This window comes from Arvicanthis niloticus, chromosome 3 (genome assembly GCF_011762505.2).
Source record: "Arvicanthis niloticus isolate mArvNil1 chromosome 3, mArvNil1.pat.X, whole genome shotgun sequence".
NCBI classification, from domain to species: Eukaryota; Metazoa; Chordata; class Mammalia; order Rodentia; family Muridae; genus Arvicanthis; species Arvicanthis niloticus.
In genome coordinates this window covers 76,170,093-76,195,664 of record NC_047660.1, presented here as the reverse complement: position 1 = coordinate 76,195,664, position 25,572 = coordinate 76,170,093, and the positions used below count along the sequence as shown (strand labels likewise).

Genomic DNA, 25,572 nt, shown 5'->3' with positions numbered 1-25,572 from the left:
TATCTACTAAGTCTTGGTTGATCCTTTCCCAACTCTCCCTTCTCTTCTATTGCTCAAGTTTTAATTTGATTTGTTTGGCTAAACTTCAAAGGATTAATAAACTTCAAAGATATAAATATAACATTTTTAATATCTTTAAAGAGTTTGTACACATTTTACTTGATTTTCAAAATAGCCTCTTGATTTGGGGTTCCAAGTAAGTATTGCATTTATGATTGAGTTCTCCACATTGCCCATTTCTATATGCCAACATGGTTTGTTTGTTTGTTTTAAGCTCTTTTCACCAAAGAAGCACAGTTTGGATTTCCACATGAATTTGGGATCATGCCTGTGATTGACTGGCAGAATGAAGAGACTGTGCAACAGATTCAAGCACAGGCCTCAAGGGACACATGTCTTTTCTTGATTACTTCATAAGAAAGCTATTCCAAGGATAGCCTGCAAACTATGTCTTGACAGGAAAATTCATTTGCTAGAATGAACTAGCAAAGCCTAGTTCAGATGAGGTTCTGTACACAGGTCTCAAACACAGAGCCCTTGAGTCATTGAGATGAATCCAACCTAATATGAATCAGAAATACCCAGATGACCCACAGATAGCACTGAATAATAAATGACTACTGTGTTAAGCTACTGAATTTGGAATCATTCCTTGCATGCTAACAGCTAACTGATTTAAATTCCTAGTATTTGAGGAAAGTTTCCTGCCTGCCGTAAATACATCTAGAAAGTTTTCGTCTGTGTAGACTTTCTCATGACCACCTACTCTTCACAGACATTAAGGATAAGGATAACTCCTTGGCAATTATTCCAGAAATATCCACTGTGAGCCTGCCGTAATATTCTTTCATGTAACCAATGAGTATCTTTTATAGATTTCTATGAATGAACTATTAGTCTATCTTCTGTTAACTTAGGTTAAAACTCAGAGAGGACATTAGAACAAAAGCAAGGTTATGCTAGACTGTAGGTGCTATGCTAGACTAGGCTAAATGGTAGATCCCAAGGCCAAAAGACTAAATAATAAATGCTTTGGTATCTCTCTGTGCCTGTTTACTTCTCTTGGTGTCTTTCATTGTTCCTTTGGACACAATTTACCCAGGGACCAGTGTTTGCGCCTTCATTGCTGCAGATTCCCTACCATGTACTGGCCTTATACTATAGAACATAGTCTACATCCACCCAAACAAAAGATCTTAAGATCCCAAACACCTAATTCTGAATTCTCCCCCATGAATCCTCTTATTCCCAGGATACCGGTGTTATAGCTGTGTTGAAGAAGGTGCCTCACTTTTGTGGCTTTAGTTTGTGTCTCAGCAATCCTAGGGAACTGGATGCCTTAAGGGCCTCTGTGACTTATGGTCATAAAATTCTCTGATGAGTCTTATCTGTGCATCTAGATTCAGATGAACATAAATTTTTAGCTTTGGAAGAACATGTGAAACCATCCATCCCAATACTTTAATTTATGAACATGGAGGTGGAGCTCTAGACAGAAAAAGTGGTTGGCCTAGGCCCACCCAGCAAGTTCACAGCAGGGCTGAGATGGGAGCCTGGGCTCTTTGTTTTCCTCATTGTCTCTCCTTCAACTTCCTTGAGGACAGAGGGTAATTTCAGATTCATCTTCTCTTCTTTGTCTTAAACCACAGAGTCCTGGAGTTGTAACCAACACTTAATAAATCTCCAGCAATATCTGTTGACTTGAAACGAGAATGAGCAAGCATTGCTTATGCAGCCAAGAAAACAAATCTCTGTCTGTTCAGCCAAGAGATCATGAGCGCCACAGCCCCTGGAGGTCTTCCTGCTCTGTGTGGGGCAGTATGACCATGCAGAGCTGGTCTCTTGAGTTACATGTTTGATCAAAGAGACAAAGCACTGCCTTATCTAGCTCTCTGTTGACATCACTGAGTCTTCAAATTCCGTGCTGCTCACCATGGGGCTCAGTGGGCAATTTACACCTAATTTCTCACTCACAGTTCAGGGTCTGAGTAAAGAAATAGGCTGTGGGCAAGGAAATCATGTGTTATGTTTAGGCAGACATCCACTAAAAGCATGTGCTGGGTAAGAATCTCTGGTTTCTGCAACAGGAAATAGTATCAACTCACCAGGAGGCTCCAGCAAGGGGGTAAGGACAGTCAGATTTGGACTATTGTCATGGTACCAAATATCCTCCCTTTTTTAGAGCTGTGAAGATGGAATATAGTTTCTACCTGCATGGCACTGAACTGAAAAGACAGAGGACCCATATCACGTGCAGGCTTTCAAAAGCCACAAGACGCACCAAGCAGGCACTTCCTTCCAGCACTCATAGCCGTGAGGCAAGTCAATAAAGGTACAACCCAAATAATGTTAGGCCTCAAATGTGTTTGGGAAATTCTATTCAGGGATTTAAAAAAAAACAACTTTATTTTCCTTTTCAATGCTTTAAATTTTTCATTTTATATCTTTTGCATCTTTAATAGGTTTATTACAAGTCACACTTTTGACGGCAGGGGTATTGTGAATAGGATTGTTCCCCATAAGTGTCTCAATAAGTTTGTCTTTGGTTTATAGGAAGCCAACTGGTTTGGGTAGGTTCATTATGTAACCTGCTGCTGTATTTTAAAAGCATATGCTCTTTGATTCAGGAAAATAAGACATGCATATGAGTTAATAATACAGCAGAAGTCCTTAAACTCCAATTTAAAAAGGAGGACATTGCCAGAAATGTTTGGACCTACTTAGAATCCTTCACTGTTCCCATGGTTTGCGTGTGTGTGTGTGTGTGTGTGTGTGTGTGTGTGTGTGTGTGTGTATGTATGCACATTGTGCATGCACACACATGTATGCGCTTGCACATATTGGATGCATTATTTATTTTGTTCTTTTGTACTCTCACAGATTATGAACTATGTTATACATAGTCTTCAATGACATTTTTATTATATGCCTAATACTTATCTTTCTACTATATGTAACAATTTAATACTCCATGATATGAGCTTCCCACCATTTTTGAAGTCTGTACTAACCTAGATGGATATAATCTAGCTGCTTCCTGTTTCTCCCTCATGAGTAATACTGAAATTAATAGTTTCAAAAATGACTGCAGCCAACATTTAGGAGACTCTATTTATTTAAAAAGAGTACAATAGCTTCCCCATTAGTAAGGTTCACTTCAGATTTATAAGATAAAGGCCAATTATTTTTAAAATATACATTCTCTACCCACAGGACAGTATTGTTTTTAGACTTGGTTCAGGATCTCTGACTTTGTCATTCCTCAAGGGCTTGGTCACTATGGATCAGTTTTCTGAAAAAAAAAAAATTAAATTCTATCTTGAGTGAACTTTGCTGAGACTAGAGACGCTCTCTGGGCAGAGTGACCTGTTGCTCATGTCTTATTTTTTGGATATTCTATGATTACAGAATCCTCTCCAATCTCCTTCCACTTTCCAGATATGCATCCCTGAAAGGAATGATCACCAAACTCCCATCTATGCTTTTGTCCTGGGACCTGGCTAAAACATTGTTCTCATTGGCCAAGGCAGTATTTTTCTCAGAATTTTGTGATATTGGACTATATATATCATACTGATGAGGAGATTTGGGGTGGTCATAATTGTTTATGTGGACAGAGTCCTTGAATCACACATTTTCTAGGAAGCACACTCACCCTTAGTATTTTATAGAAATGATACTGGCTTGGAATTGTACTGGTTGGTAATTTATTAATATATATAAAATGGTACCTACCTATTTATTGTGAAAAAAAGTTTTGGCATTCTTTGGTTGAGTGTCCAGTGGGACTAAGCTTTCTCATTCTTTTTCTGAAAACGTGGTGGTGTGAGACACAATTGTTGAAGTAATTATTTAAAACAGCAACACCTGATCTGGCTTGTGATATGGGGCCACCAGGTTCCAGACTAGGCTAGACCTGAGTCCACAAGGGACAGCAGCAAATTAGTGCCACCACCTGGCTCAGACCGCTAGCTCAGGCAGCCAGAGACACTGGCCCTGCCACTCATGAGACACCATCATGGGAGATGGCTCTGCCAATGTTCTTCGATGTCTCCACAAGGCTGGGCTGATCCCAGACCATCCTGCCATCCATGTGGGCCCAGTAGAAAATGAGACTCTAATGCTTAGATTATCCAAAGGCTTCATATGTTTGGTAATGCTCAACAAGATGCCTACACAATTGGAGGTGTTTCTCAATTAACTAACCTAGATGTAAGTTGTTACTCAGGACTGCTTTCCATACATGTGTGGCTCTCCATCCTCCTACATCTCTGCCTCAAACTCACTCGTCCTCTTCCTCTCCTTACTCCTCCCACCTTAGCTCCTCCCAACTTGCGGGGAAATTTCCCCCCTACACACAATTCCATGTTTGGCATGCAGCAGCTATCCTATGCCGCACTTGGGTCCTTGCTCCTATTTCCATCTCACAGTTAAGTGTCTGGCTTTTCTTTCTTGCTCTTTTAGGATATCTTGTCTTTGGCGTGATGCAAGTTTATTACATTTTTTATTATTGTTGTGTGAACTTATCATTAAGTAGCCTCTACATTTCTTTAGTCATAGATTTACTATTCTAATGAGGATGGCAAAAAATTCTTAACCAATACATCTTTAGTGGTCATCATCATTGTCTTCTTGTTCTTCCTGTTCTTGTTCTTGTTCTTTTTTGTTCTTCTTGTTCTTATTCATTTTGCTGTTGTTGTTATTGTTGTTGTTGTCATTGTCATCCTCCTCCTCCTTTATTAGCACTAATCTTGCTTTGGATCTCTCATAGTTGAATTCTAGAGTGTTTTGGTTTCATTTTTATGTCTTAATATCTCTTTCACACATTTCATCTCCCTGTCCGTCTGTACTACATTCACATTAATTTCCTCAGAATTAGGTCCAGGCACACTGGTTCTTTCATCCAGTGTATATAATCTGCTTTTAAATCAATTTGCTAGTCCCTGCATCTGGATAGTAACATTTTCATCTCCAAATCACACCTAATAATTTCTTGTATGTGATCATATTTTACAGTTCATGGATCTTTCCATTTGAAATTGCTAACCTTCAGTTATTTAGACACTTCTTCACAAGTTTATAATCTATATCTGAGAGTCATGGTCTTTAGTCCCTGACAATCTGAACTTGTTAGAGCCTTCTTTTTCTTTCCTGCTTGTGACATGTTTCCTAACTTCTTTGGTATTTGGTTTAAATAATGAATGTACATTTTGCTGGACTTCATCTGAGAAAAGTTGAAGGGCTATTTTCCCCCACTGAGATCATGGGTTTTCTAGTCAGGTCTCTGCCTGAATTCGGGTCCTAATTACTTATTGAAAACTTTACCACATGCTACCATTTATACTGTGGGTACATTTTTCTTCCCATTCTCTATTTCCTACTATCTGTGTTTTCCTTGGAGACAGAAGTGATTCTTCACTCAAACTATATATGCATGCATTAATATATTATCTGTAGTGTATCTATGGCCTGGTATTTGTTGACAAGAGTACCAATGCTTGAAAGGAAGAGAAAAGTAAAGCTGACCCTCTCCTCACATCATACACATAAAACAACTCAAAATGAATCAATGGCTTAAAACCTGCAGATAAAACTATAGCACAATTAAAAGAAAATATGACTATAAATCTTCATGACCTAGAATTTAGTAATGGATTCTTAAATGTGATGCAAAAAGCATAATGTTATGCAGTAGACTAAAGTTCATGTCTCCAACTTCCATATGTTGAACTTACAATGTGACAGTATGTAAAGGTGAGACATTTATAGGTAACTAGATTTAGATCAGATCACATGGGTGAGGCCCACATGTGATTAGTGCCATTATAAGTGTACCTCTCCTGACACAATGTAAGCTACTAACGGAGACATCATCATCATCAACAACAACAACATCAAAATGCTGCTGTTTCCTTGATTTGGGCTTCTTAGGTCTAGACCTTTGAGAAATAAATTTGTTTTGTTTACAACACTCAGTGTGCAGTGTATTATGGTAGCTCCAAGATGACGACATAGATTTGAGGTACTGCTTCAGTACACAGTTAAAAATGGGGAAGTGGCTTTGTGTTTTTGTGATTTGTGGTGTTTAGAGAAGAACGATAGAAGTGTGCACATTAGAGGTGATTCTTGTTAGAGCTCTTAAGAAAAATAGGAAAGCTAACAAATAGATTTCTCTTCCTAGAGAGAATGTTAAAGACATGCCCAAAGCCAAGATAATTCTCAGACCTAAAGATCCAATTGCAGGGCTAACAAGATGGTTCTTCAGGTACGGGTATTTGCCTAGCAAGCTTGATGCCATGTGTTTGAACTGTGGAACTCACACAGTGGAAAGAGAGAAGCAACTTCCACAAGTTGTCTTGTGACAGCCATATATGTGCAGTGGCATACGCACAAGTACCTGTGCGCACACACACACACACACACACGTGCCCTATATAAATGTAATTTTTGATGGATTTACCTATATTAATCTTGGCTGATTTTCAACTTTCTCTTGTCCTGTCACTCCACCCCTGTTTTCTATTTCTGTTTTTAAGGAAGGGAGTTTCTTTCCCATTCTTATCTCATCACTGTCTGTGGAAACACAGGTTTCAAAGGTTTGAAGCTAGACCAGAATTATGTCCCAGAATGAATCTGTATTCCAGCTCAGTTTAGATCTAATTTGGATGATACTTATGTGAGATGCTGGGATTTAGATTTGGAATTGATGATAGGATAAGGTAAGACTCTGGCAGATACTGAGGGGAAATGAATGCAGTGTGTGTGTGTGTGTGTGTGTGTGTGTGTGCGCGCGTGCATGTATGTGTGCAACTGAAGAGACATAAATAAATAAATTGGATTTCATCATATTTAAAATTATGTATATCAGTGGACATTATCACAAAAGTGCAAGGATGCCCCACACAATAAGAGAAAGTATTTGTAAATTATAAATCAGATAAAGATCTGTTATTTAAATAAGTATACAAAGTCTTCATACAACTCATAAAAGACAAAGAATACAACTAAAGAAAAATAATTTGAGTAGAACTTTCTCCATAGTAGACACATAAAGAGTTGGTAATCATAGCAAAATATAATCACCTTCACTGAGAAGTACAGCTCAAAAACAAACAAACAAAAAACCAAAATGAACTAACACTTTGCTCCCCTGCAGTGGATGTGATAATAATTGAAAAGGCCTTTATTTTGGATTACTTAGATACTTTCAGGACTAGCATGAACCTCCCAAGTTAAGATCCAGGGATAGATGAAGGTAGGGGCAGTAGTGAGCTTGGGTGTGAAAGTGGCAGGAGCCATGGTAAAGATAATCCATAATCTGTGAGACTTCTCATGGAGAGATTTGAATGAGCATCTACTCATCTCATAGAAAACACTGAGGACAGACTGAAGACACTATCCCACCAGGTTTACCTTGGTAAACCAGCAAGTTGATTGGTGTTACAGTAGTGAGTATGAGAAGCTACTTAGAGAAGTCTGGATGACTGGAAGGCAGCTGAAGTCACTGAAAAGCTAAGCCCAGCATGAATGGCAGCTCACTGAAGCTTATTCTGAAAGGAGATCCTTGTTCTGCTTGCAAGCATCTGGACAGCCAGTCTCCTTTGTCCAGCACTCATTACTATGTATATAATTTGGAGATGGGGGACACTCTGAATCTTGGAGACTGAGAGAGGGTGCAATGTGAATCTTGAAAGTTTCAGGAACTTCCTGAGACTTGTGAGTTCTTTATTTCCTGAATCTTTTAACTTCTGTTTTCTTCCTGCATCTTAAAGAGGCTCCTGCAGATTGGAATGTTTTAATCTTTAGGAAATTGCTACACTAGAGCATAGAAGTAGCTTCTGACTTGGTTTTACATACTTTATGACCATTAATCTCCAAAACACTATGAACAGCTCTATGAGGCAGGTTCTATTAATATGTCAGATTGCATATCAAGAATTTGAGACCCAGCTATTAACTCACATGGATTGGGCTTCAGTCTACCTACAAATATTTGCATACTGGAGTACCTTTACTGAACCTGTCACCAGTTCACTAGTCACAAGTTCAAAGCATAAGCTTAGAAAAAATTTGAGAAGGCAGCTGGGAGGCCCCTGATAATTTGCAGGCAAGTTCTGCTGAGAAGTCTTGAGCATGTACAGTGCATTTCCTGATGCCTACTATCTTCTTGATCACACATTTCCTTCCTGCTGAGAACAGCCCTCTTTCTGGGCCTTGCTTTTTGTTCCTCCTTCCTCATACCAGTCTCGCTGACACCTCTACTGCTTAATTATGGTGGTATGCATCACCTCTAGCATGCCAATCATTTACACACAGTCTCCTCATCCACACTGCTTTTGGGAATAAAGCGTGTCTCTTTATTTCTTTACAGATGCACCCCATAGTGCTAATTCAGTATGGCGTTGGTACCAAGAAGGGAGGTTGACCTGGGAATGACGAATTTCCCTCTTGTGCCTACCCGTAACCTGCTCCTCAGCCTCCCCTCCGTGGACTCCCATCACCCTCAGCTCCATCCATCACAGCTGCAGCTCAGCCCGCTGATGTATTACACTAACATATCATTAGTGCAACGGCAGAGCAAGGAGCTCTGATGATGTATTGGGGCCATACATCATCAGAATGAGTCACTCTGATGATGTATAACTCAAAAGATGGTACTATCCAGGGAAATGTGGACATAGCATAAATCAGGGCCAATGTTAAAGAAGAAAACCCAGGACAGCCTTGGGAGGAAAATAAAGGTTCAGGGGTCTCCCGCAGTAGGGGTTGAGAGACAAAACTAGTAAATTCTTAACGGCTCAGATGGAAGCTTTCTGTTAGCAGAGGGTTTCTTAATGACTAAACCAGATCATCAGCATTCCCGGGTGACACTTGCATTTTCCTCCCATCTGGAAGTCAGCTTGGCTTCTGAGGTCCTGCAAAGCCCCCTTGTCTTGATGGAGATCCAGTGTCTGTCAGATCAAAAGGAGGATATTCTGGGTCTGTGCTTCATCAGAGTGCTCATGGGTCCCTCATCTATAAGGTGGATTGGAAGGGCTTTGCTAACCACAATGGTTCAAGCTGGCCTTCATTCAGAGGCCCTTGCTTTTAGCCACTGATTAATGAAATTCCTTTGACTCAGGAATGAGTGAAGATTTGACAGTCTGGTATAACAAACAAACCAGGACAGCCCTGGATCTTAGAAGTTATACATTTTAAAAACACAGCTAAAGAGTTTTACCTGTAAGTTGGTTAGATCTTGATTTAAAAAAAAAAAAACAAACCAACAAAACTTTGCTTTTTTTTTCTCTCTCAATATAGCAAAAGAGGAAGAGTCAGTATAACGTTTATCTAAAGCTCAGATTAGATTTTTATGCTGCCCACTGTTAGATTGGACCAGAAAAGATAACACTTGAGTTTGGGACTAAAATCCAACATTTTCCTGCTTTTTCCATCCATAAGGAGAAACACTATAGAAATGCTGCCAGCCTCACTTTCTCATCCTTGGATTGTAGGAGTGCATGGCCAAGAGCATCAACCTCTTTGTAACCTTAAAATGTGGTAGATAAAGAAGCCCTACAAGAGGGAGTTGAGAGCCATAGGGCAGAGAGGGAGGTAAGACCACACGCAGGCACACTGGGGAAAAATTAACATTTGGGTTTAATGCTTTATTTAATGCCAAACTGTCAGCTTGAGATCTGAGGCCCATGCATACGGGTTCTGTCCTTCGACCCATACAAAATAAAATCAAAATCAAAGCCTAGGTGCTTCAGGACTGGAGAACATCAGAGCTCAGCCCTTGGCATCTGGGATCTATTATAGGCAAGAAGTCTTCCTCTGGGGGTTCCTTTCCCTGGTCCCCACCCACACTCCAGCAAGGGAGGGGCCAGCCAGTGAAGGCTTCCTTTGCCAGCCCTGGTGCTATTGCTGTGACTCATTCCCTTTGTTTATTGCAAGCTCTGCAGTGGACTTTGTCCTTGAGCTGAGCACAATCGGAGAGCCCTCCTGGCAGGGTACAAAAGGACCCCAGTCCTCCATAAAACACAATGGCACCCTTTCCCCTCTATATGGGGAGTAGGGGGTGGGGGGCTTCACCACCTGAGTAGCAGTTAAGAGAACAAAATGCATTTTTTTATTGTTCACAAATACTTATGCCTTCAAAGACTTTTAAAAGTTGAAACAAAACAGATCTTGCCTCTGTTCTTTATTTATTTTTTGGTGGAGGGCTAGGCAGGAGGGGAGAATGAAAAAGAGGATAAAGCCAAGGCATTCCTTGGGTGTTGTTTATAAATGAACAGGACTTGAGAGGGATCCCATAATGCCTTGGGGTTGTCACCTACATCTGCCGGTAAGATCTCCCTCTGCTAGTGCTGTGCAGAACTGTGAGGTCTGGGACATTAGTCATTAGGGATCACGAGTGTATGAAAAGGCCAGGGGAGTGGCTTCAGACAAGTTCCTACAGGCTAATACAACTCAGTGGCCAGCTGTTAAAAAAAAAAAAAAAGACAACTGTGGAGAATATACCAGAATTATACCAACTAGCACCAATCAACTTAGTTGAAAAAACTCTTGAGCCAAGCTGGGTGGTGGTACAACCATGCAAAGAGCTTGCAGATTTGGCCCACTAGGCCTGCAGTTGAGGTCCATGTTCTGGGTTTGATTTGTTAGACCTGCCAGACACTGTGAATGTCAATAAGAGTAGTGGCTGCAGAGGCAGCAACAGGTCCCAGGCCACTTTCCATCAGCCATCTATCAATACTTGGCATATATGATTTCCCATTCAATATTTATAACACCATGGCGTTTTTCTGCCTCCTGTGTTCAGGTAAGGAAACCGAGGCTGGCACTGTTGCTGTATCTGCTGCAGTCTTAAGACTAAGAAGTAACGGATTGGATTTTATTTAGCTCAGTTTCCTTTGGCATCTAAGATCACATTTCAGTGCAGCATGCATGGAGGCCTTAGATCTCCCCACGACTTCATTTTCTTAGCATACAAGATAATGATATTTTCATACATATATATCATCATACTATGCTCATACTTACCTCTCTGTCTTCTAAACCACAATAGGCTCACCTCCCCCTTTCAAATACCCCCTACACCGACATACACCCACCCCCACACCCACCACGCACACACACACACACACACACACACACACACACACAAATACACCTTCCACATAGGAGAAACAAATGCAATGTTTCTTCACTTGCCCATTTTCCAAATGCTTGTTCTTGGGGAAAGATCCAAGTTTTTCAGAGCCCACATTTAAAACAACAGTTTGGAATGATAATTATTTTCTTTTAATTCTGTTTTTAGAGTTTGTCTTCTGTATCCATGTATTCTATATCTATGGATTTAACGAACCATGGGTTGAACATATTTGGGAAAGAGCTGTGTCTCTACTATACACTTATTGCCTTCTTTACCTGCCTTTATTTTTATTTTATTTTATTGCTGTGTTGTTTGCCTGGGTTATATGCCAACACTAAGGCAGTCTACATATGAGACTTGAAGACACATGGATATTAATATCCATAAGAGGGTTTGGAACCAGCTCTCCTTGGTTATAAGTAGATAAATGCTTTTTGTTTAGTTTTGCCTTGTGATAAAGAACAACAACAACAGATAGCGCTGAAGGCCTGAGGCCACTTGCCCAAAGGCACCAAGTAAGGGCACAAAAAAGCCAGGTTGGTGAGATTATTGGGACATCTGTTTCTCATATGGCTCAAGGTTTGGGTCCCACCCAACACTTGAGTTTTCATCATGAGCCCTGGAACAGAGCTTTGGCCTGGGCCCTTTAACAACGAGTTCACTGTCCCCTGTGCCTACAAAGTATCTTCTGAGCCCAGGGGGCAACGGTGCCACAGAGAAATAAAACAATTTCACTTCTTAAATTATCTGAATCTCTAAAATAAAGAGTAACAGTAACAATAAAAACACCCTTGCCACATTATTTAATGCCCCACCCTTCAACATAATAACACATGCTTTTACAAGATGGAGGTGCACAGACTAATAAAATATATGGTTTAATTAACTAAACTTATGCTGTAATCCACATTAGAAGGCCATGATTTACCACACACTCTCATCCTCAGGACAGAATAATGCAAACAGCATAATTAAAAGTTGATGAGAAGTATATTTATTGGGCACACAGAAAGAAGAGACACCCAGATTTATGGCACACAGAGTAAACCTTTAGTTTACAATATAATTAATATTTTAAAAACCACAGTGTGCGTATAATGCCACTGTAGAGCCTTCCTCTGCGGAAGGATAATTTCACCGGCGCTGATCTTGGCCCCGTTTAATAGTAAATTATGTTCCTGGGCATATACAAATGTAACATGATCTATTATGATCTGGAGATGGTGCTCACTGAGATGTCTGCAGTTATGATAGATCACAGTTGCATGTCTCTGAAGACATGGAGGATGGTTGAAGGGCCAATTATTTATCTGTGGCACAAATTCCATGCCTATTAGTCACACGGGCAGTGACGCAAAATGAGGGTATGCCACTCCATTTTAATCAATCCCTACTCAAGAAACTGCCTCCTTAGCACAGAGCTGAGCTGTGCAGCTGTGTATAGGGGGCAAGGAGCTGCGTGGAAAGGAAGTGGTCTGGGTCAGTGGGAGGTTACCAGGGATAGGCTCAGAGTCAGCAGGAGTGCCCAACATTCCTTTGGCTCTGAAGGATCACCAATGTTTCAGAGATAGGGATAAAGATCCAATTGCACGTATTCCCACAGCAACCCTAGGTGTTAATTCAGACTTATTATGCAGGCAGACCTGAGGCTGGGAGAGACAACTATGCCAGAAAAAAAAAAACAGAAGCTGAGTTCTCAGGCAGTTCCTGGTACTTACTCTGTTCTACCCAAGGACTTACAGAGGATCTAGAAGAGAAGTAATACTTCTGAACAACCTGGTCCATAGCTCTTGTTAGGGTCCCCAAAGCTCTACAGATTCTATGCATTAAATCCTAAAACCTTGACCCCCAACTACAAAGATATTCCAACTAGTATCATAATGGCTGCCATTTATTAAATGTGTTTTCCTTTGAGTCTTAAAAACAAGAATTATTCTAATGTATATGTAAATCAGTTACTTCTCATCTGTTTTTTTTTTTTTTTTTTCTTTTTCAACCCCAGAATTAAGTCTTGAATGTATACTTTTCTTTTGCTTTAGATGAAACAGGAGTATTTTATACTTGGGAGATAGTAAGATGCCTTTTGTCCAGACTCTTTGTTACCCATTCTGTTCCGATTCCTCAGGCTGAGAACTCCACCTTACCCTGTGGGTGGAATTACTGCATGTAGGTGGAATTACTGCATGTGGGTGGAATTTTTCAGGATACTCTGTTTCTGTTCTTTGTCTGCTCTCTTTGTCTTGTCACCTACAAGAGCACATGAAGGGGATTAGTAGGCAAAGCCTGTCTAAATTTGCTCATTCCATGTACATATACCACACACCATGGGGCAACCACAAGTATTTCCTAAAGAATGGGCAAACAGTGAAGCACACAGCAGAGCTCCTAGAAGCCACAGGGACTTGAAACTCTTGCTTCAGTCACATCCTAATCTGGACCATATCACCCAAGCTTCACAGCACGTGACTGGCAGGGTCCAGGTCAACATTACTCCACGTCTTATTCAACCATAGCCTCAACTTACAGTGGAAGCTAGCATGGCTTCTTTTGCCTCAGGAAGAGCCCATTTGATTCGAGGTTGTGAAGGGATCCATTGGATCCTGAGAGACACCAAGTCCCCAAAAGGCCATATCTTTGCTATAATCTTTGAAACACTGTCACTGCTAGTTTGTAGACTGGATAAGACTCTACCCAGCTTTCAAATGAAGACATTGTCCAGGTTTCTGGGGCCCTGAGTGGAATGTTTACTAAAATCCTAATTTGGGAAACATTCTCAGGAAAGAAGAGCACAGATGAAACATATGAAATAAATTTAAGTGCAAAGTAGATAAAGAAAATAATATGAGTGCTTCTCCATTATCTGGTTCATTACACATTTTAGTGCTTATTAAAATGGTTAAATGATTTAATTTTGTTTGGAAAAAAGCAAGATGAAAAGGGGAACTAGAGATTAAAGAGATAAACTGCTGAGTTTCCATTTTGGAACTGGTTTCAGAATGAGGCTACAATGAGAAAATTAATTTGTGGGTCTCTCTGGAGGTGCAGTCAACACCAGGCATATGACACATTCTATTTGCCTTTTTTTTTTTTTTTTTTTTTTTAAAACTTAATTGGCATGGCCTTCTCTGGGGAGAGTTCAGGCTAAGCCAAATAGGAGGATAAATCACCTTTAGTATGGCCCCTCCTGGGTCATGGATAATTTTTCTGACAGCCATGTCAGATCAAGATGCTAATGGACCAGTCGACTCTTCAGTATACCAGCATTGAAAGTGTAATTTCCTTCCTATTAGCACACCTATTCTCAGAAACACACTCCTCAGAGGAGCTAATAAGGGCCTTGGTGGAGCTTGCAGGGGGAAGCTGCAAGAAGGGGCTGGGCTGTTCTTGGCCAGGGCAGATGTTAGGTCTTGCTTCTAGAACTATGTTAAGGCTAAGAGGGCTTTTTCCATGTAATCTATCTGGGATGTAGGATCTTCTACATGTTAGTTGTTAGAAATCCAACCGCAGTTCAGAACAGATCACTCCAGACCACAGGGTTCCAAGGGCGGGGGCGGGGGGAGGTTTATTTAAGAGATAGGGCAAAGTTGGGAGAAGAAGGTGGAAAGATAAGAGAGAAGAGAAGTAGAGGCTGGCCATGACCACATGGAGAGAGAGGAAGAGAAGGGGGAGGGGACAGAGAGGCAAGAGAGTAAGAGAGAGGGTAAGAGAGTAAGAGATTAAGAGAGTGAGGAGGGGGCAAGCAGCCCCTTTTATAGTGGACCAGGCCTACCTGGGGGTTGCCAGGTAACTGTGGGGAGGAGCATACCTGGCTGTTGCCAGGTAACTGTGGAGGTGGAGTTTAGACAGAATACTAACACTACATCCCAGTGAAAGATGCAAGTCATACCTCTGCATGATCCAGTAGGTTGTTGGTGATGACTGTTGTCTTGAAGATGTACATTTTTACGGCCTTGTGATTTGTATGCAAAATATCCCTCATGTGCTCCTGTGTTTGAGCACTTGTTGCCTGTTCCTGCTGCTGTTTGAAAAGTTGCTGAGCCTTTAAAAGATGAGATCTAGTTAGCGGACTTGACTCACTGAGGGCAGCAGGCCTTGAAGGTTGATAGCCCAGCCCTGCTTCCTGATCATTGCCTGCCTCCTGATCGAAGATTAATGTGCCAGTTAACCTCTACCTCCTACAACCAGGCCTTTCATGATGGAGTGTATCTTCTAGACCTGAGAACTCAAGCCCCACCCCCATCCCTGATTCCACTCAATTCCACTCAATTATCAGGCATTGTGTGAAGGTAATTAAGAAAAGTAACAGACATTATAATTAATATTAAAATACTCTGTTCTGCCATGTGCCATGGCTTGAATGTCCTTGGGGTTTCTCCTCCAAAGTTTCAGGAGTTAGAATCTGGGTACCATTGTGGCAGTGTGGAAGCAGTAAGAATGAACCATCATGGAGCAGAACTTCATGAGGATAATGAGGTCATGGATACATACACCTTGCTGCTGCTCTTAATTGAACTGAATAAGCCTGTGAGACTGGGTTGCTACAAAGCAAGTGTGACCTCACTGGTTCCTCTCTTGCTTCCCATCTTTACATGTAATCTTTCCTTCTCTTCTCTATTTCTCTGCTATCCATGTGGAAAGGCAGCCAGAGCAGTGGTTTTCAACCTTCCAATGCTGTCATCCCCTTAATACAGTTATCATGTTGTGATGACCCCCTACCATAAAATTATTTTCATTGCTACTTCATTACTGTGATTTCGTTACTGCCATGTTTACACTGATTCATAGTGTAAACATCTGTGTTTTCTGATGCTCTTACGTGAACTCTGTGAGAGGATCATTAGACTACCAAAGGGGTCATGACCCACAGATTGAAAATTAATGAGGCAGGGGATCATTGTCAAAATGATGTTGCCATTCTGTTTCAGCTCTCTAATAACCAGAACTGGAAGCAAAACAACAACAACAATAACGAGCCTCTTTGTAAATTACTTGGACTCAGGTAATTTGTTCCTATAGCATCACAAGGTGAAGTAAAACATCATGTAAAGCATTGGGACCGCAATAATTTGGACAATGGCAAATGGTAGAAATGTTGAGCTTCAAATAAACTCACAGAAAGGTATCTGAACAGGGAGACTACACAGCCAGCAGGCTGTAGAAGGCCTGTCCCACTAACAAGTCTCTAGTGCTTGCAGCTTGGTGTTTGTAAGGATTACCTCCAGATGGGAAGGTCCATGTTAGGCTTTATGAAGTCTCTCTCTCTCTCTCTCTCTCTCTCTCTCTCTCTCTCTCTCTCTCTCTCTCTGTGTGTGTGTATCTGTCTGTCTTTCTGTCTTTCTGTCTCTCTCTGTGTGTCTGTCTGTCTTTCTGTCTCTCTCTGTGTGTCTGTCTGTCTTTCTGCCTGTCTCTCTCTGTGTGTTTGTCTGTCTTTCTGTCTCTCTCTCTCTCTCTCTCTTTCTCTCTCTCTCTTTCTCATGAGTCTTTAGATCCAGTTTTCAGGTTACTGGTTGTCAGTGTGCAGTTCTAGACTAGGATTTAAGCATGCCTTTGATCTCTGATCTCAGGTTACATTCCAGTCCTGCCTCAGCTGTGACCATTTTTGTCCAATATTCAGATCATAGGTTGATGATTCCATGTACTTTCACTCTGAGTGAAGGCCTTTGCTGTTAGAGACAGGATCAATCTGCACATTCCTGTGTGTGCCTGACCATCACAAACTCAGCTCAGCAAATGAGCATTGCTTAGTAGTATCCTAGCTCCTCACCAGGGTGTGATAAGGTAAGTAAACACCATAGTCTTGTGCATCATAAGATGAATCTTACAGATTTCACTGGGCCTGACACATAATAGCTCTTTGATAAGAAGTACTGAATGGACTGAGAATCACAAAATAAAATCTTCTCTTGAGGGAAATTAGAAGAGATATGATAGTATATACCTGTTTCCAACCTAAGGTAGAAAGTGTGGGGTCCCTGAAGACAGATACATGCTTAATTATGATGCTGGCATAATAGATGAATGAAAAAAGGAGTGATATGTGAGTGTGTATATCAGCTCAGGATATGTGTGTTTGAGTTGCTCTTATAGGACACAGCATGATTCAGAATGATATTGGTGCAGCTGGTCAGACCCTGCATTAAAGCTCTCAGAAGAAATCCTGGGTACCAAGCAAGCATCTCCTCTTTGAATTGAATATGTTGATTTCTTCACCTATCTTCCCCAACTGACTTCTGCAACAATGGTAGCCTCCCCAGAATGGTACTAACATAGCCCTTTCCCATCTCATCATCTATTTAGGCCCAATGGGAAGACCTCCATGGGCATACCCATTAGATGGTCCCAATGGACAACTTTTGTGTCTTGGGGTTGACAATAATGATTCCTATGTGAAGAGAAAGGAGCCCTATGTACTATGACAATAGAAGGAAACAGACAAGACATGCCAGGGGCCTCAAAAGTCCTTGGCAGTTGGGTTTCACTATGATCTCCCAGATGTGTACCTAATAGTTCACAGAGCATCCATATTGGATACAGAGGATTGGCTAGATAGATGCTATGCACCATTTTCATCTTCTCTGTTGACAGAAATGTCTACTTTGCTCACAATGAGCATCATCTATAGGTGAGAAACTGTCAGAGGATGCTGCCTCTGGCCATTCACAGAGGTAGGGGAAGAGCTGTCTGAGGCCACGAAGTGGGGCTGCCTTGAACTGGTGCCAAGGATGAGCCAAGCAAAAAAATCTTCTCTTTATCTCAGTGCTTTGCCTCTCAGGAGCCTTCAGTCTCTATTCCTAAATCCTCTGCAAACTGCAGTGAGGGCGAAAAGCCAGCCTTTGCCTTTCATAATGGATTTGGGCACAAATGAGGAGTGTTTCTAGGTAACTCACCTTGCCCTACTTTCTCCCACCTGCTTTCTACCAAAGTCAACCAGAGAGCAAACAGAGCAGGTCCAGAGATTTAAAACAGAAAAAAAAAATATCCCTCGTTTCATGACACACATGCTCACAAATATGCATTCTGTATTTATACAGCATATTAAAACTCCAAAACCCACAGTAATGCAACATTAAAACCAAGGAAGACACCAAGTGAAGGGTTTATGGCATTGTTAGCTTCCCCACACTGATTCTGCATAATGAACCTCACCTTGAAATTCAAGCCATATACCATGTGGCTGAGTTCACCCCACCAGGCAAACCTTAAACCTTCTGCGTTCTGTGAATTCCATTACTTCAAATTGCAATATTAATAACTGAAATGTGCAGCCGAGAAAATGCTAATTTTCTGCTTTTCCTTTCATTTTTTCCCCTTTCAATCAGTATCTCCCTCTAATTAGAAAAGTGGGGAAGGAAAAGCAATGTGGACAAGGGGGAAGCTTACCATGTGAGTGGGCAATACTAGGTAGGCTTTATGGGAAGGGAAACTGAGGCTTGGGGGGGGGGTGAGTCTACTTACTGAGGGGAACCAGAGGCCCAGGGATAAACTTACTGATCTGAGAGTGTTTCCTGATAGAAACTCAATGTTTTTTTAGCTGAATTTTCTTGCCTGTCCCTTTGTTAAACCCCACTGGAGAAATGATTCCAACAGTGGAGAAAGACAAAAGCCAGAACATCTTAGAAGCTTAGAATAGTGGGTTTTTTTTTTTAATCATTTGTTCTGGTCACCTGAATTATTTTCAATTAAGAATATTTTAAAAATATGATCGTGTGTGTGTGTGTGTGTGTGTGTGTGTGTGTGTGTGCTTTTGTTTGCATTTATGTATATGCCTTGTGAGCATGCCTAGTGACCACAGAGGCCAGAAGAGGGCAGCAAATCTCCTGGAACTAGAGTCACAGATAATCATGAGCTTCCATGTAGATGCTGAGAACCAAAGCTAGGTCCTCTGCAAGATCAACCAGTGCTCTTAATCTCTGGGCCATCTTTCTACCACCCACTTAAGATAATTTTATTCTGAAGGCTGCATTTAATTACATTCAGAAAAGACCTGTGCTGCAAACTATAAAAGAGAGCATTCTCCTTTTAGTTGTGGAATTTATGAAGTGTAATTAAATTTCTGAAGTGGCTTACATGGGAGTAGGCTTTGGTAGAGGGGTAGGGAGTGAGCCTCACACAAGTCACACACTAGCATGAACAATATATATTGCCTAGCAGGAAAGCTAGTCCACCTTTCTTGTGGAGAAACTAATACAATACAGGGGTCTAAGGTAGACAGGCCCATAGATAACCTTGGCTTCTCATGCCATCTATTGTCAGGTTAGCCTGGAGTCATATGCAAAAGCAAAACAATCAGTATGACTATAATCAGACTTCTTAATGGATTAGGACCAGGACTGTTTTAGTCCTTGGGGTGCTTATGGCATTGAAAAAAGTTATAAGAATGCCTTTTTATTCTAAGACGTGTGATCAAAGAGTACACATTTCTCTGATTCTTGGCTAGGATCTGTTAGAAGCCATGCTGGTCTAACTGGAAGGAAAAGGAGGCAGAAAAAAAAAAAAAAAAAAAAAAAAAAAAACCACACACACATCTTCTCTGTAAGGTACTTGTAGATGTCATTGTAAACTTCCAGAACTTTCTCCACCCAAGTACACTGAGGGCTTCTGACTAAAGAAGCATATTCCTGGGGACCTGAGTATCTCACACACCTTAATATGCTGCTGTCATTTCTGTTTTGTGAGATAGTTTGGAATCCCAGTGCTCGGGGCTGGAGATACTTCTGCTTGGGTTCGAATTCTGAGGAGATAATTATAAGTCAGAGAAGCAACTTTTGGGTAATGTCCCAACTCCTCCCCTTTTCCTTTGGCAACAGTGAGATGCAGCAAGTGGGATACGCTGGGAGAGAGGACTGCATCCCAGGGTGTGTAACTAAAGAGACAAATGATTCAGAACTGTGTAGATAGAATGAAAAGAGATTTAATGAGGCAGGAGGGAGGGAGAGAGAGAGAGAGAGAGAGAGAGAGAGAGAGAGAGAGAGAGAGAGAGAGAGAGATCAGAAGTGAATGCCCGTCAAATTGAAGACAGGAGAAAAGGAGTTTTCCTCAGTCCATCAATCCTGTTCAGAAGTGGCTTACCCTGTCTTGGTCAGTTTATTGAATCCAAAAGGTGCTTACCTCAGCCAAGGCAGGCTGCCCTCCCTTCTCCCACCTCTCTTCCCAAGTCCCCACTCTTCTAACAGATGGTAGCACACACACAAGCATTTTTTTCTTCTGATGCTAAGCATGATTTACAGACTTGAGTTATTATTTATCATTATTCATTTTCTGTCAGCTGTGCATTGAAGGTTAATAGAAATGCCAGCATGCTCACTGATTTACTTAGTAAAATATTTGTTCCAAGGTTTAGGTCATATGATTGGTGTCTGAGTGAGTTTCGGGTTTATGCATTATGAAAAGCAAGATGACTTGACCTTCAGCCACCAACACTAGCACCATATATTACTCCAGTGAGTGACCTTCGGCACCCTGAGACAGAGTAGATGTATTCAACACATGTTAGCCCCCTCCAGATTGCTGGCATTGTATACATACCAGCTGAGTTTCTGTGATGTAAGCTGAGTTCTGGAGCCCATCTAATGAATGGGAGGCAGATGAGATGTAAACTCAGGATAAAGCAGACCCGTCTTAAGATAATAAACTGGCCTTGAAGCCCAGCTGCATTGTAGCTGTGTGTACACATGAGGACGAATCACTTTACATTTCCTTCTGGGCTTTTTTTCTTGCAACTCAGAGGATACAGAAAGACAGACAAAGAATGATGCCCTAGGAAAGTGGGCAAAGATGAACAATTACTCAGGGCATCAGGAGGTGGGGTTAGGTGCCCAGGGGTGGCAGGTGGGGGGCTCACCACAGCGGTGTCCTTGGGCTGAGATTCTGGAGACAGCTCACAAAAAGCAGACATGAGCCTTGGTTTCTAGAAAGTTGGAGTCAGGGTGACAGAAGAGACATGTAGAGATTGGCATCAGAATGCTATAAACACAAAAGCTATTTAAGGACAGAAAGTAGATGCTGAAGTCCTCTGAAGCCAGTTGTAACCAACACTATAAAATCTAGAGGTAATCAAGTCTTACCACATGGTGGGTTTGAGTCCTCCGCTCAGAATGAGGATGCATGCATTGGCATACCAGCTCCACTAGGAAAGCTGACTTAATTTCTTTAAGACCCTTATTAAAATGAGAATAAACATGTGTATGTATATATACATGTGTGTATAGTTTATGCAGGTATGTATACACTTGTATTCATGTCCATGCAGAGGCCAGAGGTCAAATACCTGGGGTTGTGTATTTGCCCGCACTGTGTATTTGCCTCTATCATGACCCTATGATGGGATAGTGAGTTGCTGAGAGCAACTGGAAAATCTTAGTATTTGAGACAAGACCTGATTTGTGAGTGGGAAGGAAATGAAAGTTGGTGGAGAAAATGGGTCCTGTTGCATCCAAGGAACATGTCACATTCAGGAGCTAGGAATAAATGGTAGAATGTTTAAGGATCCAACTCATTGTTTTACTTTCCTAAACTGCCTTTCTTCCCTGAAGTTGTGCCTAGAAACCACAAGGACTCCCTGCCACTAGGTGCCACTTTCAAATCCAAAAACATTCCTTTAGGTCATTAGAATTGCCTCAACTACAGTTTTAAAACTCCGAGGTCAACTGACAGTCTCCATTGGGTCTTCCCTATTGCTCTATACCTGTTCCCCTTGTTGGTAAAGACCAATACCAGCTGTATTTTCTACCTTACAGGTCATAGGCCACGTCTGAGTTTATTCACCTCAATTCTGTTAACTAAGTCGTCTTTAATGATTTATGCCAATAAGAGGAAGTATTTTGATCCTTAAATTATTGGCTTTGACGTTTGCTTACTTTTAACACCCAGAACTTGAGCCACTTTTAAAAGAGAGGTCACTAGTATGACCTCTCTTCTCTGGAAAGATAGCTCACATTGGGCAAAGAACATGGATTGTGACATAACAGACAAAATTAGAAATCTCCAAATCAGGAACACAAGTAACCTTCGAAGAAAGCAAAAATGGAAATGGAAATGTTTCCAGAAATTTCTTACATACACACAAAGACACACACCACACATGTATGTATAATGCCTATATATACTCATACATGTATGTATTTATAAAACAAACACACATATATGTATGTATTATATATACATATTTATTTTTCCTCATTGGACATGCTGAAGTGAAGTAGCTATAGACAACAGAATGGAAGGCTGTCATTGGTTGTGTATTTACCCACCGATTCTAGACACTATGCTGATGTGAGTCTCCTATTTTCAAGACTTCTTATATCCTAGTCAACAAACACTTTAGAGTCAAGGTCAGAATCTACGAGCACATTATTAGTGCTTGTTATTTATTTAGATTAAAACCTTACCACTAGATATGACCTGAAAGCTCACCAAAGGCAATCTCTAGACTTGTTGATGGTAGCAGAGACATGCATGGGGCAGAGATGATCCAGTCCCTGGATAGGACCTTTGCTCCTCTCCATTTGCATCCATAACTGGCCTTCAGTACCAGATGTTTACTGGGCTCCATTTGCCCAGGCTTGAAGCTCACTCTCGGAGAGCCATATTTCCTCTGTTTAAACAAGGTAGGCATGCCAGGAAACCCATGATGTGTCAGAAACATTGATGGTAAAATACTACAATGTAATAACAGAGGCAACCTTCAGAGGGCTAAGAAAACAGAGCAATTTAAATCTCATTTAAATAATTTTCCCTTCTTCTGCTTTGTCATCCTAGCCTGTTCAGTGAGCCCCATCTGAATTCTGAGGGCATCTTCATTCTCCCACAAGGGGGGCCTGGTGCTGGAAATGTCCTTTCATTTAATTTCCAGTACTAGCTAAATTATCTATTGCCACAATCTGTGATTGATTTAGTTTTTATTGCTCTTGGCTGTGACAATCTATAAGGACCCAGCTGATTTTGCCTTTTTGGGTTTTAGGCTTTATTGCTGTCATTTTAATGACAGATATTAAACAAGGGGCGTCCTCATCTGTATTTCCTCCAGCGGGCTTAGGTGCATGCTATATTTGAACATGAAATGATTCAGAAGCTGGTCCTTCCAAAGTGGCCTTCTCCTTCTTTCTCCAAGCAAAGCAACCGGCCTAGAAGTCTAAGAGTTATAAGGAAGAGTGTGGACTTCAGGCTGATTTCATTACTCTACTACCAAGTGCATAGCAAATAACAACAAAATCCCATTTCCCATTATCATATACTGCTTTTACTATATGGAAGTAGTAGATCTTATTATGACATTTACATAAATGTATAAGATGTTCAAACATTTGATTTATAAATTAATGAAGACTTTGCAAACTCTTTCTTTCTTTACTCCTTCCTTTCTTCCTTTCTTCCTTTCTTCCTTCCTTCCTTCCTTCCTTCCTTCCTTCCTTCCTTTTTCATTTTTGAATCAGTGACTTACTATGTAGCCCTGGCCTAAACGTCACTAAATAGACTAGATTGGCCTTGAAGTCACAGAGATTCACTTGTGTTTGCCTCCTTAGTGCTATGATTAAAAGTGTTCACCATAGTACCCAACTTGTTCTTTTGTTCATTCGAAAACAATCTTGTTATGAAGTCAAGATGTTATGCAGCCCTGAATTCGCAATCTTCCTCTACCTCTTGAACACACAGACTAAAAGCTTGTCCACTGTTCTAAGAGTTTAAGTCTCATTCCTTAACCCAGAAAAGCACTTACTATGTGCAAGGAAACTATTCTAAGTGTAAGAAAACTCAAAGAATCCTATAATCATATTTTCTACAAACTTGTGATTTACTGATGAAACCAAGAATGTACATTGAAAATTCATATCATGAAATATAAAATATGTTACAGTAAATAATAAGTGAGATTGAATATTTTCTATGAATCTATGAAAGAGTGAGAAATATCCTTGAGTTGAGAACAAGAGAATGCAAAAAAAAAAAAAAAAAAAAAGCTAAATTGACAGGAGTCCTTGGATACTGTGGCGAGATTTTTGTCAGCTGCAGAAGACATGAACCCAACATAGGCCAACTTTGTTGCTTATTATGGGGGTTGAAAAATGTTCTTAAAGGAGTGGCACATAGTACTTCATTAATATACCAAATATGCTGCTTTTATTAAGTCTGTCAAATAAGGAAATTGAAGAAAAGAAGCTTCTTTCTTCTTGATCCTTATGACAATTATGACATGGATTTATAAAGCGGGATTAAAAAGGAGGATGTTGCCATCTAGAAAATTTAATCATACTGTAGAGTTGGAGTTTTGCCTAGTCAGGAAATACAGTTAAGGACAAGTAGAAATTCATACTTATATTTACTATATGCATGAGTATTATGTTTAGATGGCAGCAAAGATGACTTTTCAAAAACATTTTTATTGATATTCATTTTCTTATGTAAAGACTAGGATGGTGACAATGACGCATACCAATCAAATTGATGACTACATACAGCTTTGATGGAAGAATTAACATTCAGAGACAGTGAAATGCTTTTTCTATGAGCCTTCAATGTTCAGGGTGCATGTGATGGACAGTGGTCATGGATAGGGTTCAAAGCAATGAAAAAGAGATTAGTATTAGCCCTTTTCTATTACATATTTTTATCCCTAATAAGGACAGGTGAATTTTAAATTAACCCCCAAAGCCTGAGCCTATAGCAAAGCTAGAAGACAGTGGTGGCATTTCTTCTGGGGAGAAAAATGGAGTTTGATGACTTGAAAGAATTAAATGTAACCTTATTAATTTTTTTAAATCAGGGGTTGTTTTATTTTAGGAAATTTGTTTTTTCCCTTATTCAGAGAAGTGGGAATAGATGTTTGAAATTTCAAAGAGCTCAAATTAAGTCAAATTTATTAGTTTACTTAATAATTATTTGCTGAATACTTATTCTGTTCCAACCACTGCCTAAGGGACTAAGGTAAACTGGTGGGACAAGCTTGGCAAAGCAATAGAATTCTGAGACATAAAAGAGATGGAAGGAAATGACTCTGAAAGGTTTCAAGAGGTGCTTGCTTAGTTATGTTCACCATAGTTTGGAGGCTGGGTGCGGGAATAACAGATCAGGGAGGAGAGAATGAAATGCTTCTGCACTGATAGTCAGATTTCCTCCAAGAATTTTCATAACATCTCTCTCTCTCTCTCTCTCTCTCTCTCTCTCTCTCTCTCTGTCTCTCTCTCTCTCTGTCTCTCTCTCTCTTTCTCTCTCTCTCTCTCACACACACACACACACACACACACACGCACAGGCTCATATCCTAAATTGAGGAATTTAATAAATACACATCTTTCAGTCTCATACATGGAGATTTCTGTCCATCAGTTCATGATTAACATCCCCAACAAATGTTCTTCTTAATCCTCCAACCAAGAAGTAAGATAAGTGGTGTTCATGAGATCATAGTTTATGCTGTAAGTGTTCTGGGAAGAAAAGAG

General features: G+C 40.6%; 1 long non-coding RNA gene across 2 annotated transcripts in view; it reads left to right on the top strand.

Moving 5' to 3' along the window:
- LOC143441599 (uncharacterized) overlaps positions 1-25,572 on the top strand; it is a 74,252-nt gene that overhangs the window by 29,121 nt on the left and 19,559 nt on the right. The window contains exon 1 of one of the 2 annotated variants that reach the window (XR_013109161.1): positions 16,061-16,136. The exons of the other annotated variant lie outside the window; for it this stretch is intronic. This is a non-coding gene — a long non-coding RNA (uncharacterized LOC143441599). Of the gene's footprint in view, positions 1-16,060; positions 16,137-25,572 lie in introns of those variants that run through there. 2 annotated transcript variants of the gene reach the window in all.